Genomic DNA, 13,131 nt, shown 5'->3' with positions numbered 1-13,131 from the left:
TGTTGGTTGGTTTGACAAATTATGTCAATCCGTCCATCATGTGCTACTCAAGCGCCCAAAAACAAAGCACGCGGACACGGGAGATGTCGCAATATGTCTACATTTTTCTTAACAGACTAATGAGAGTAGAAAGGCGACATCATAAAGAGCAAACAATTATTTCTCGTCAGCATTTGACGATCTGAGATGCGGGGACGACAGGGGAGCTGACCGGATTATTTTATTTATTAATACCAGTGCAAAAATTCAATCCGATCATCTTAATAATAAAAAACAAAAATACAACAGAGCGAGAGGTAAATATGATGTGTTGGTTGTTCCATATTTAGAAATTAAACTTTCGATTTATTTTTATTTTCGTGACAGCAAGCACACCGCGTTGGCTGGTAGCAGCAGCATTGTATATGTGAGCAAGATCACGCTAAAGAAAGTCCGTGCACCCCCGACCCCAAACCCCCACTTCCCCCTCAAAAGGAAAATGTTTAACCGTGTCCTAAATCGAAATGCAAGCACGAGCCATGACTTTGAGCCCATAGAACTAGGACAGATGACGCGGAAGTTCTCCCTCGCTTTTGCAGCAGCGGGAGGGAGACGAGGCTGTCTGTGAAAGCAGAATGATATCGCCTGTCACTCATTTCTGAAACTACGACGAGCGGTCAATTAGGAGCCCGTGTGCAAGAGAGGGAGGGACCAAGCAATGTCACTTCCCGTTCAGTTATACTGCGAAGCGGTCTTTGGTGATTCGTTCGGCAACGTCACTTCCCGTTCACTAACCGAACGATTCATCTGGGCGGGGAGGGAGATGAGGGGGGCGAACGATTCATTGAACGATTCGTTTGAACGAATCTTTTTACTGAACGAACCGGAATGGATTCGTTTACTCAAATGAACGACAGATCCCGTCACTGGTAGGGTGACCATATTTTGATTTCCAAAAAAGAGGACACTCAGCCCGGCCTAAAGATACTTGAATTTTACTCGAAGTTCACTCAAAGATGCCTATATCACTTTAATATATTTAAAGTGTGCCCCCTCACTCTGGATGGAAAAATGCAGTTTGAAAATAAATAAATAATGACTTAAAAAAAAAATATATATATATATATATATATATATATATATACGTATAATATATCATGCAGACCCATAGAAATGTAGTCCAGTCAATACACATACACACAGTAGGCTATGTGCCAACTAAACATTTTTATAAATTACTATCACGACAATTGTCATTGACAAATTGTTATTCCCATTCAATTGATATTCTCATTCAATGTTCTAGATTGCATACAAACAAAAACCGAAATAAACTGACAAACTATTCAACCAGCATGTTTCCAAACGTAGCAGTTCAAAACTACGTTTCCCATAATGCCTAGCGCGGTTTAGCTTACTGATAGCTAGCTGAGGCAAAAATCAAACTTTGCTATTAAAGTTTACAATCATTGGCAACGCAACAATGCGACACCAAACGGGATTTTACAGTCAAAGCACCGACTGAAGTCAACAGTTGCCATTATATACGTATTTATCGTAAAAAACTTTAGGTGCTGTGGCCAAATCGTCAACCCAGTAGATGGTGGTAACGCCTCATGATAGGGGTAAACTGCCAACATGAACAAGAACTACTCCTTCCCTCCCTACCACTAGGAGCCATGTCATCGCAGGCAGGCGCTGCCACCCAGCGGCCGGAGGGATTCTCTTCAAATTGGTCCCGTGAAAAATCATAAAAACCGGATATTTTTATGAATTTATAAAACCCGCCCGGACCACGAGGATACTGCGTGAAAGTAGGACTTGTCCGGGCAAAAGAGGACGTTTGGTCACCCTATTCTAGGGTGATCATAGAGCAAGGCGGTAAACCGAAAATTTACCGTCACCGAAATTCTTAACGATGACCGACGTAATTTTGACCATGTCGGTAAATTCGGTAAATTAATAAAACAAGAAAATATAGTCTTTTCATCCCGCTTTGATTCTGTGTTGTTCGTCTATGTTCATTCCCCTTTAAGAAACAGTCAATGGGCTTACGTAGGGAGTCACGTGATCATCAAGGAGCCAATCAAACAAAAGCCCGGTAAGCTAACGCTAGCAGCTAACGCTACAAGCAAAACGTGATGGAGTGTGGCTTAAGGGAGGTTCACCAAACTTTTAACCAACATTTAGTAGACTCTTGGTGGCATCCAGACGGGCTTTCACCCGCTGTCCTCCCTTGTTCTCACGATTTCCGGAGATGGTGCTTTCAGTGCTTTCTACTGGTAGCCAGGCTAACGCTAGCTAGCGGCTAACGCTACAAATGAACGTGATGTAGTCGGATAGCGGCTCTAACCTTGTCGAAACGGCTGAACTTAATGAGTGGATTGGACACGGACTGCATCTAGCAATTACTATGTGGCGTTATTTTGTATCTGTCTGTGTGTGATTCCTCTGATAGCTTTTGTGATGGTAAAGCATTCAGCATAAAGTACAATCCAACGGCAAAACTTATAATGACCGAGAAATGGCCCCAGCTATTTTTCTGTATGTGCTTATTTCTGTGTCATTATTGCTATCATAAAATCTTAAGCGTTTCATTTGAAGAAGATCAATATAGCTTTAATGTGTGTGTGTCTCTCTCTGTTTGTTTGGGGGTTCATTTGTGCGTGCATTTATTAAAAAATGCACTGGGGGGGGGGGGACCCTGAAACCATAATGTAAACACTTGTATTTAATAATTATGTCACAGCAGCCATTAACAATAAGTTGTCTTTTTGAAGTGTACTGTTCAAGCTGCAAGTCATTTGTGTTACAATGACATGTTTGCACAGGCATATTGATTTTGATAATGTACATTGTTCAAGTCATACACGCTGTTATAAATGTTCATACTTGAATTCTTATTGCTTACATTACATTTTTCTAAACTTAATGTTTAGACTGCATGTACAATTGTTAAATACAGTATATGAAATTGAATGCTGGTAAATAAATCAACAAGAAACAGTTAATCTGTATTTCATGCATTGATTCAGATTTTCAAATTATATAACAGTACGCTTGGGCGAATTTATCGTCATTTATCGTTATCGAGATAAATCTGCTCAATTTATCGTGATACATGTTTAAGGCCATATCGCCCAGCCCTAGGTGATCATATTTTGTTTTCCAAAAAGAGGACACAAATAACAGACGTAAATAATCCCTATTTAGTCTTATATTCAAAGTTTATATGGATTGAAAGGACGCATGCACGCACTATGAGTGCATGACGCAAACGCATACGATCATTTTGCCCCAACTGAATTACATTACTCCTCATTTGACGCACAGAAAGAAAACCGAGCTGGCTTGCCCACCCACCCACATTTAATTTAATTCTTTTATGACTGTTGTCAAGCCCGCCACTTCCCAAAAAAGGCGAGTTCAAGCTAGGCACTCACGCCAGTAGACAATAGACTCAATTGCTGACGTTCTCCCTGCCTCTCTCGCACTTCACTGACGTAATTGCTGCAGGAATTTTGATTTGGGAGACTTCCGCATCCACATTCTGGAAAAATGTGAACCTGGCCTTAGACTAGCCTAGTCTAAGTCCAGGTTCACGCCCTAAGTCTTAATGCACAAATCCGATTTTTTCATGTTTTTCCCTGACTCGAATGAGGCATTAACTTGACGGTCTGAGCGGGACAAGTAGTGTAGAAGTGGACCATTTCAAACCTGATCTAGGTCACTTTTGTATATGATTAAAATCTGATCTGGGCCACATTTTTCCAGAATGTGGCTGCGGTCTGAACTGTCAAGTCTCCCAAATCAGACTTCAGGCTGGATGTCCGCAAAGAGCGAGAGAGGCATGGAGGACATCAGCAATGGAGATGTGCATTAGTGCCTAGCTTGAACTCTGCTTTTAGGGAGGAGGCAGGCTTGATCACAGTCATAAAAAAATAAGAGAAAAAAGGATAAGCCTGAGAATCTTTGGTTTTCTTCCTGTGCGCCAAATGATCAATATTGCTTACATGGCCAAGAGTAGGGGCAAACTGACCGTGTGTGTGTGTGTGTGTGTGTGTGTGTCATGCAAGCAAAGTGCGTGTTTGCGTTCTATCAATCCATATAAACTTTCAATATAAGATAGACTACACGGGAATTATTTATGTCTGTTATTTGTGTTCTCTTTTTGGAAATCAAAAATATGATTACCCTAGAGCCAGCATGTGTAGTCATTTGTTTTGATGTTTCTGCACATGCGTGATACATGTACGAGCTCTAAGCCTGTCGCAATATGCAATAATTCCATTTATCGTGCGGTATATAAAAATGAAGACTGTAATTTTCCTGCTGCGATTTATCGCCTCGTGTGCACGTGCGTGCGCGTGCGTTTGTCAAGTGCGTGCGTGCGCGCGTGACGTACGCGCTTGCGGCAGATGTGTGGCAGACGTGCTTGGCAGCGCTGTTTAAAGTTCAGCTTCCTTGTGCCACTCTGTTTTATTGACTTCTGGGTATGTTCGTTTTATACATTTGAGTTTGAGTGACCATCATTTAATGGATGGAGGCAGGGCCGAGTGTACTGTCGGCGCACAGCAATGAGCGAGCGGAATGAGGAAGAGGACAAACCAGTCTGCAAAATGTTTCTGGAGGGTGTTTCAACAAAGATGGCCAATAGAATAAATCTACATGCTCATTTGAAACACTATCATCCTCTCCAGTTTTCACTGCTTAGTAAGAAAACTGCATCGCAATAAGAGGAGCCTCCTCGTCACGTTAATTGACAATTAGAGGTATTCGCTTGATGTGAGAAATACAGACGACACTGCACAAAATAGCGTTCCCTCACGGAAAGTGAAGTCCGCTACATTGCTGAAGAAATGAGAGTTTTACATCTGTTAAATGATATTTGATACCTTTGGGAGCCAAATTTTTGTTACTGCTACTTAGTCTATTTTTCTCTGTTGTTGTTGAAGTTCAATAATATCGCATATCGCAATAATTTGAGATAATTTATCGCCCACTAAAATTTGTTATCGCGACAGGCCTAACGAGCTATGTGGAAAAAGGCAGTCTGATAGGGCATGCCAAAATAAAACAGATGAAGAAAATTCAGAATTGTGCATTAAGACCTGCGGCTGAACCTAGCCATAATGTCAGAAACAATGGACAGAAGCTTACTGGCAGTTCGACAGGCACTTCTGCAGGGAACCTCGCCTCTCTACCATACATCATGAGGAATGGTGAAACCTTTGTCTGGGTGTGGATTTTGGATCTCAGCGAGAAGACAATTGCATCCAGGTACTTATCCCAGTCATTTTGGTCCTGATTGACAAACTTCTTCAGAGCTCTAACAAGAAAAAGTCAAACATTTACATTCAGAATACTGGACAGAAGGGAAACTTTACTCACTAGAAACACCACTATAAAATGGTTACCGTTTAATGTTGGCACTGGTTTGTTTTTCCGACCCATTTGTTTGAGGGTGGTAAGAAATCATGACGTTCCTTTCAATGCTAAGCATTTCACACATTTTGTTGTTAATCTGGAAAGACAAAATTCAGCACAGTATAATTTCGGCACCTTAAAGTTTGTCGCCTATCAAAATAAAACTGTACCAAATCATCTAAACCAGGGGTTCCCAACCTATTCCACTAAGGCACACTGTGGGTGCAGGATTTCATTCTTACCAAACAAGATGACAACACTTTTTCCCCAATCTGGTGTTTTACAAGTGCAATCAGTTGATTGCAGTCAGGTGTGGCTTGTTTTAGCAGAAGCCTCATTGGTTCAACTGTCTCTGCTGGATCGGCTGGAACAAAAACCAGGACCCACAGTGTGCCTTGAGGACTGGGTTGAAAACCCCTGATCTAAACCATAGAAGGAGGCTCACTTCATTTACAAACTCTTGTCCTTGATTGAAAAGGAATCTTTTAGGACAGCCGTGTGTGTATATCACAGAACACAGATTTTTTGCCACCTCCTCAGCTGAGTTGCTTTTTTGTGAAAAGGCTTCCACCCACTTTGAAAAATAATCCGTGGCTGTCAGTATATATTGATAGCCACTGGATGTTATGGGCAATGGGCCTGTGAGGTAAATTCCAACCAGCTGCCAAACAGCCGATGCCTGTTGGTAAGAGAGTAATATTAAGATACAATGTCCAAGAACAGATGTAGAAATTAAGTCACTGTCCATTACAACTGATGGTTACCTGGACGGAATCCAATTTCTTCACAATGTTAGGCTGTGGTCCCACCGTTTGACATTGGCCACATTCAGATACCTTTGAAAAATAACAAGCAAGTCACACAGACACATGCTCAATTTTGCGAAAAATAGTAATTTAACAAAAACTACGACATACCCATTTCTCAATGTCAGTGGTAATGCCATTCCAAAAAAATCTTTGGCACATGGCAGCTCTTGTTTTCAGGACACCAGTGTGTTCACCCATGGAAGTTGAATGGTATTGTTGGAAGAGGTTCATTGCCTCCTCCGTTGTTTTCACTGCTCTCCGTTTGGGTGTACTCCCATAATACAATGTACCATCTTTATGAAATAGAACACATTAAAGTGTATATGGCATTCAGAGGTATTAGTTACACCACTTTAGACACATTTAACTCTTACCATGAATGCTAAACTTTGAGGCATATTTTTTCAAGGACTGCCGTTGACCCTTGTTCATCTCTGTGGGATAAGTTCCCAAAGAGAGAAAATTGAAAATTTCATCCCACCTTCGATTCATTTCTAAGAAAGAAATACAAAGAAAATTGATTATAAACACCTCTATTATTTTCATATGAACTTTCTTAACAAATATACTAGATATTATAGTATTTTTATTTGGGGCAGTAGGGACCTAACACTACCAACTTTTCGGGATGCTCAAATTGTTCCCACCAACTTTTAAGCCACCTTATTTGCATTATATAAGGAGTTCAGTTATAGGGGTAATTTAGATCGTCTTCCCATATGTTGTAAGGATAGAATAGACCCTACCATTATTTAGTGAATTATTTTCATTATGTTCAGATTTACATTTATCCCTTTTCAATTGCTGAATGTGCCGGTCCGTTTTCCCCCTCAAACGCACGTTTGATTGGCTGATGACTTGACCCCCTGCCCCCTCCTCCTTCTACACAGACACACATGCAAACTCACCCTGCCAACAGAAATACAACATGCCTTCACCCCCAACATCCTTCACCCCCTTCGAAGAGGGATATTAGGTTTTTTTGGCCAGCGCAAGCCACTGTAAGTAATGTAAAAAGACGTCAATGTTTGTGCTACTAAAAGTCCGACCTGCATCTGTGTTAGCATAGCATTAATCTGTGTGAACTTGCTAACTTGCAAAACTTCTGTCATTAAGCCTGCCTCCACAAGGAACAACAAAGTTAAGCTAGCCGTCCCTCATGTGGATCATTGTTTGCAATACGGTAATGCAACTCGGTGGCTTCAGGGTGCAAGTCCCAAGAATGAGTCCACTTTAGAAGGACACTGACATGAACATGAACTGACATGGGGAAAAAAATCTGTGAAATGAAATCACACATCAGAATATCATGAAAGTACTTTGGTTCGAGTCTTGGAGTAATGGATTAAACGGTATTATATGAATGCAATTATATAGCGCGGTTTTGCAAATATCGACACCTCATCCCCACCGTGAAGCATGGTGAAGAAGCATCATGATTTGGGGCGGTTTTGCTAATTCAAAAGTTTATCAGGATGTTTTGCAGGAAAACCTGAGGCAGTCTGTCAGACAGTTGGAGCTAAAAAGAGGATGGATGCTGCAACAGGACAATGATAGAAAACACTTAAGTAAATCAACTTCAGAATGGTTTCAGAAGAACAAAATACACATTCTGGAGTGGCCAAGTCAAAGTGCAGACTTGAACCCCATTAAGATGCTGGGGGGCATGACCTAAAGACAGTGATTCATGCCATACATCCCAGGAATCTGACTGAACTACAGCAGTTTTGTAGAGAAGAATGGGCCAAGATTAGTCCTGATCGATGTGCCAGACTGATCTGCCAACTACAGGAAGCGTCTGGTTAAAGTTATTGCTGCCAAAGGGGGCCCCACAAAACATTAAATGTAATGGTTCACTTACTTACCCCCCGCCCCCCTTCTGTCATTGTTTGCATACTATCCTCATTAAAATATGAAAACCAATGTTTGGGTGGTTTTAGTTAAAGCACAGTTTTTTCATCTGTGTGGTTTTGACAAAGATCAGATCACATCTGATTGTGATTTTCTGCAGAGATGTGAGAAATTCCAAAAGGTTCCGATACTTTTTCATACCACTGTACATGCAGGTTCTGCTGTTACCAATGTTGAGTACATACTTACGCCCTTGTTCTACATCATGTTACAGCTAATACAGTACAACGAAAATCAAGTGGTTTAAATATAACCATAATGTGAAAAATACTGTACTGTAAAACCGAATATTTAAATGCATGATTATGAACGCAAAACGTGACCCATGACGATAGCTTAATTTACAATCCGAAAACTTTTTTTTTTTTTTTTAAACGCACACACACAAAAACGCATAGTTACTTTTGGGTATGATTATAACGAAATTAGAAAACATTTAAAAATAAAATGTAGCAAGAAAACGTTTACCTGTTGTCTTTGGTATGTTCCCACGATGAATGCAAAGCTAGTTCACGTGCAATTCTCTTTGCTGTATTGTAAGGTATCCTCATACGATGGGTGTTCTGATCAGAGCATCTTAATACGTTACAAAAGACTGGGGAAAGATTCCTGAACTAAAAGCAGCCTGATAAACTTGTTAGTACACTTGACATCAACGTGTGAAAAGTAGTTTGCATTGGGATAGACGGAAATGATAACTGTTGTATGTTGTCATTTCCGGTCTGAAGGGCCTGATGCTGCATTCGAGGAATGTGGGAAGTCGGATTTCTCCCACTCGGATGGAGCTGGGGCTTGAGAGAGGCGGTCTGAAGTCACTCTCTTGGTGGATGGCAAAAACACTCAATATCTGTAAAAAAACTAAAATATGTTGTGACGCATTTTGTTATGTGAATATATTTTTGTACATTTGTAACCCGTCATATTTTTTGATGTTATATTGTTTCCATGTATTTTTATTAAAAGCATTTTTTTTTTTAAAGGCACTTATGCTATTTTATTCATTAATCAACTTTAGAGTGAGTAGGGTCCATAGCCAGCGTATTTCTGTTATAGGCCTATATTTGATTTTTTCTGATCATTTTATCAATTAATAATTTTATTTTATATTGGATATTTTTGGGCCACACCTGTTTTTCCAGTTTTTTAATTACTACTAAACTAGTTGCTTACCCTTAAAGTGTCAAAAGCACCCACTTTGACTTTGCCCATAATGTCAAAACCGTGAAAATCTAAAATGAGCAATTTCACTTCAACGTCAATGAAATTGCGCCCTCAGCTGGACATAGACCAGAACCATCAGAACATTACATTAACCAAACTGGTGGGAAATTGGAGGAAGATTGGAATGGGCGTCACAAAGAATGATCTAGCTAGATTTGTGTTGTTGTTGTTGTTTAACTACTACGTCATCATAATTTTTTTTTTTTTAAACTGCTTTTGTGATATTTAAAAATAGCATCAAGAAAAAGTGAAGTCACCTTTATTTATATCACTAAATCATTAAAACATCCCAAAGGCCTTCACAGAAAATAAAACTGAACAAATTGAAAACGTCCATAAAATAATGGACAGTTATTTCGATAGCCAAACAGAGACCGTATTACTTTATCACTAGTAGACGTCAAATCCATTTGACCCCGGAGATCTAACAGCGAATGAACTTTCTGCTAGCCCTCCCGGTTCAAATGGATTAAATGTCTATCCAAGTCCATGGCAACCAGAGGTAAAACATTCAAGAAATTTCCCCAAATATATTTCAATTACATAATTGATAGCTGCTGCCATAGAACAACTTAAGTAATCGATGAACGAGTCATCAGATAACAAACATTTAAAGCATTGCTGAGCATAGATTTAAACAGTATTACATAAAATGAGGATCAAAGTACGACAAAGCACAGAATTCTGAAAATTATGGCACGGTATTAAAGAACATTTTTTTTATTTGATGCTTGACAATATGTGCTTCTTTCAAGTTCTTTACTTGACTTTTACCTCATTTCGGTTATTTGTAAAGCTGTAAAACAAACACATGTACAACTATGAGCAAAATGACTCACAATTAAAATTTTCAAACACTTAAAACAAATGGAGTTTAAAGCCCTGTTTACACGACAATGATCTTAAGCCTTACCATAAAAGTGGCGTTTTGCCCATAAGCAGAGTTTGACTTTTGTGTGTGTGCGTGTGTGTGTGTGTGTGTGTGGGGGGGGGGGTTGAAGACCCCGAAATGCAGTGTCAGCAATAAAATTAACTTACAAGATATATGCTCAGATAGTAGCTTAGCCCATGTTCGTACATACAGGAATTCCAGCTGTGTGTGTGTGTGTGCTTGGGTGTGCAAGTGCGCGTTTTTCTCTCTTACCTAGTAGAAAAGTAGACACCACATTCTCTTTTACTGAAGATTCCAGCCAGGAATATTTATAATACAGCGGTACCTCTACATACGATCGCTTCGACACACGAATTTTTCGACATCCGACGTAAAATTTGACTCGCCATTTGTTTCTACATCCCACGACATGCTCGAAATACGACGACAATGGCAGCACCGCAGACGAATGCACGGCGGATTTTCTTGTGTGACAAATCAACACTGGTTTCAGAAAAGGTTGGTACAGGTGGTGAAACAAGGAAAAAGTTGACGCTTACCTTCTAAATGAAGATGCAAATGACAGAAAAATATGAGCGTAGGGGGGGCATCCGTGAAATGGCTCAACAATACATCTCCACGGTCCTCCTCCGACCATCGTTAGCCAGTCTTTATAAGTTAAGCTGACAATTCTTATTGTGGTAACATCTCCAGAGAAATCGTCAACTTCGCCACGTTTTTATCATTTATTTCACAACTTATTCAAAACAAAAACACCTTCTGTCTGCCGCAATTGACGGTGTTCTCATGAAAACATTCAAAGTGAAAGTGAAACTCAAGCTCACCGGTCTGTCTCTGGCACGTCAGCCCCGCGGTGCGTTCAGGGTCAGCAAAAAACGTCCGCCACATTAGAAGCCGATTCGTTACATTAATACAGGAATTATTATTATTATTATCATTCCGATTTTGATTCATAATTTATTTGTTTTGCTATGTGTAATTGCCATTTGTAATAGTACCAGCAGTATTTTTTAAGGATTTAGTGAAGGTTTTTGGGTTGTGGAACGAATTAATGGAATTATAATGTATTCCTATGGGAAAATCCTGCTCGACATACGACCATTTCGACTTACAAACAAGGTCCTGGAACGGATTAACTTCGTATGTAGAGGTACCACTGTACTACGTTGAAAATGAGCATTTTTTGTTTGTTTGCCCATCATTTTTAGGGGAATTCTAAATCAGGCTGGTTAGGACAGCTATGCTTTTGGCCAAGATCGTCGTCCATTGAATGTGGTACGCCCTGTGGTGGCGCCGTTTTACTATTAACGTCTTTAGTGGAGCAAACTAAAACTCCACTGTCACATGATCTGTTCGAAAATTTTTTTTAACCCATTATAAAATGTTTTGTTTCATTTCATTAATTTTTGCTTGCTTTATTGCTTTATAGCTTTTATACATGACATTTTACTGGCAAAGTCTTCATTTTAAATTCATATTAAGAGAAGTTAATTCCACGCAATGACATTTTCGGCCACCGCGTATGGTTTTGCCGTTATTTTAATTCCGCGTTTACACAACCGTTATGTGTGGGGAAAACTGCGTGCATACAAAAGCGTAGAAAACCTCCTAATTTGCCAATGTGGTATTTATTCCCTATGTGTAGATGGCAGCACCCCCAAAACTTTATTTCTGGATATAACCCTTCCTTTCAGCCCTTTCCTCTTTCAACCTAGTCAATTAACAACATGGCGAAGAGCATCTTGCAGTTTTCTTTATATATACGTATGTTATACATTCACATATACAACATAAGTAGCATGGTACATTGTCTAAAACCTAAGAAATATCCATGAATCATACATCTGAAATTACAGTCACACAGGAAAAATTAGTAAAAAAAAATATTTATACAAATAACAAAATAATTACAGAAGAAACTGATTTTTTGGGGTCATCAGCTAATTCAAATTGCATCAGGCAGAGTAATAAATGAATTTTTGTAATTAGAGTAGTGAATGGTTTTGTCCTGTGTGTGTTGTCAGGTGCGATAGCATACTTGCCTTTTGAAAGAACGTTTTCCCGCAAACTGAGCAACAGAAGGTTTTTCTTCTAGTGTGCCTTCTTGTGTGCACTGCCAAATTTGATTTGTCAGAGAAGGTTTTACCGCAAATGGAACAACGAAAGGGTTTTTCTCCCGTGTGCGTTCTCATATGTATCACCAGACCTTTTTTTTCGGCAAATGTTTTGCTGCAAATGGAGCAATTAAAGGGTTTTTCTCCGGTGTGTATTCTCAGGTGCCTTTTAATACCTGCCTTTTCAAAGAACGCTTTACCGCAAAAGGAGCAACTGAAGGTTTTTCCCCTTGTGTGCCTTTGCGTGTGTACTGTCAAACTTGATTTGTCAGAGAAGGTTTTACAGCAAAAGGAGCAATGAAAGGGTTTTACGCCAGTGTGCGTCATTTTGTGTCTTGCCAAACTTCCTCGTTGCGAGAATGTTTTACTGCAATCTGAGCAACTAAAGGGTTTTTCTCCTGTGTGTATTCTTGTGTGTTCCACCAAGTTGGCTCTCTGGGAGAATGTTTTAGCACAAACTGGGCAAGTGAAGAGTTTTTTCTGATTGTCGTCCCTTTCCACAGAGACGCCGGGCAGAGACAACTTGCTGACGTAAGCCTCGTCCTCTTCCCTTTCAATATCTTCCTCTTTGACGTTGGAGGGCTCTGGAGTCATCTCTTTATTCATAACACTGAGGGGCTGTGGCTGCTCCAAACTGAAGCCCCCGAACTGCAGCTGTGCAGGAAGCTCTTCCTGACCACCAATCAGCTTCTGGACATCTACGGTACACAATGCAAAACAAGCCCTGTTCAAAAATCAGCAGTGGTGAACTGTGAGCACTATGACTAGGCCTTCTCAG

The sequence above is a fragment of the Corythoichthys intestinalis genome, chromosome 3, assembly GCF_030265065.1.
Source record: "Corythoichthys intestinalis isolate RoL2023-P3 chromosome 3, ASM3026506v1, whole genome shotgun sequence".
NCBI classification, from domain to species: domain Eukaryota; kingdom Metazoa; phylum Chordata; class Actinopteri; order Syngnathiformes; family Syngnathidae; genus Corythoichthys; species Corythoichthys intestinalis.
The sequence above is the reverse complement of the archived record's forward strand: the minus strand, read 5'-3'. Positions refer to the sequence as shown.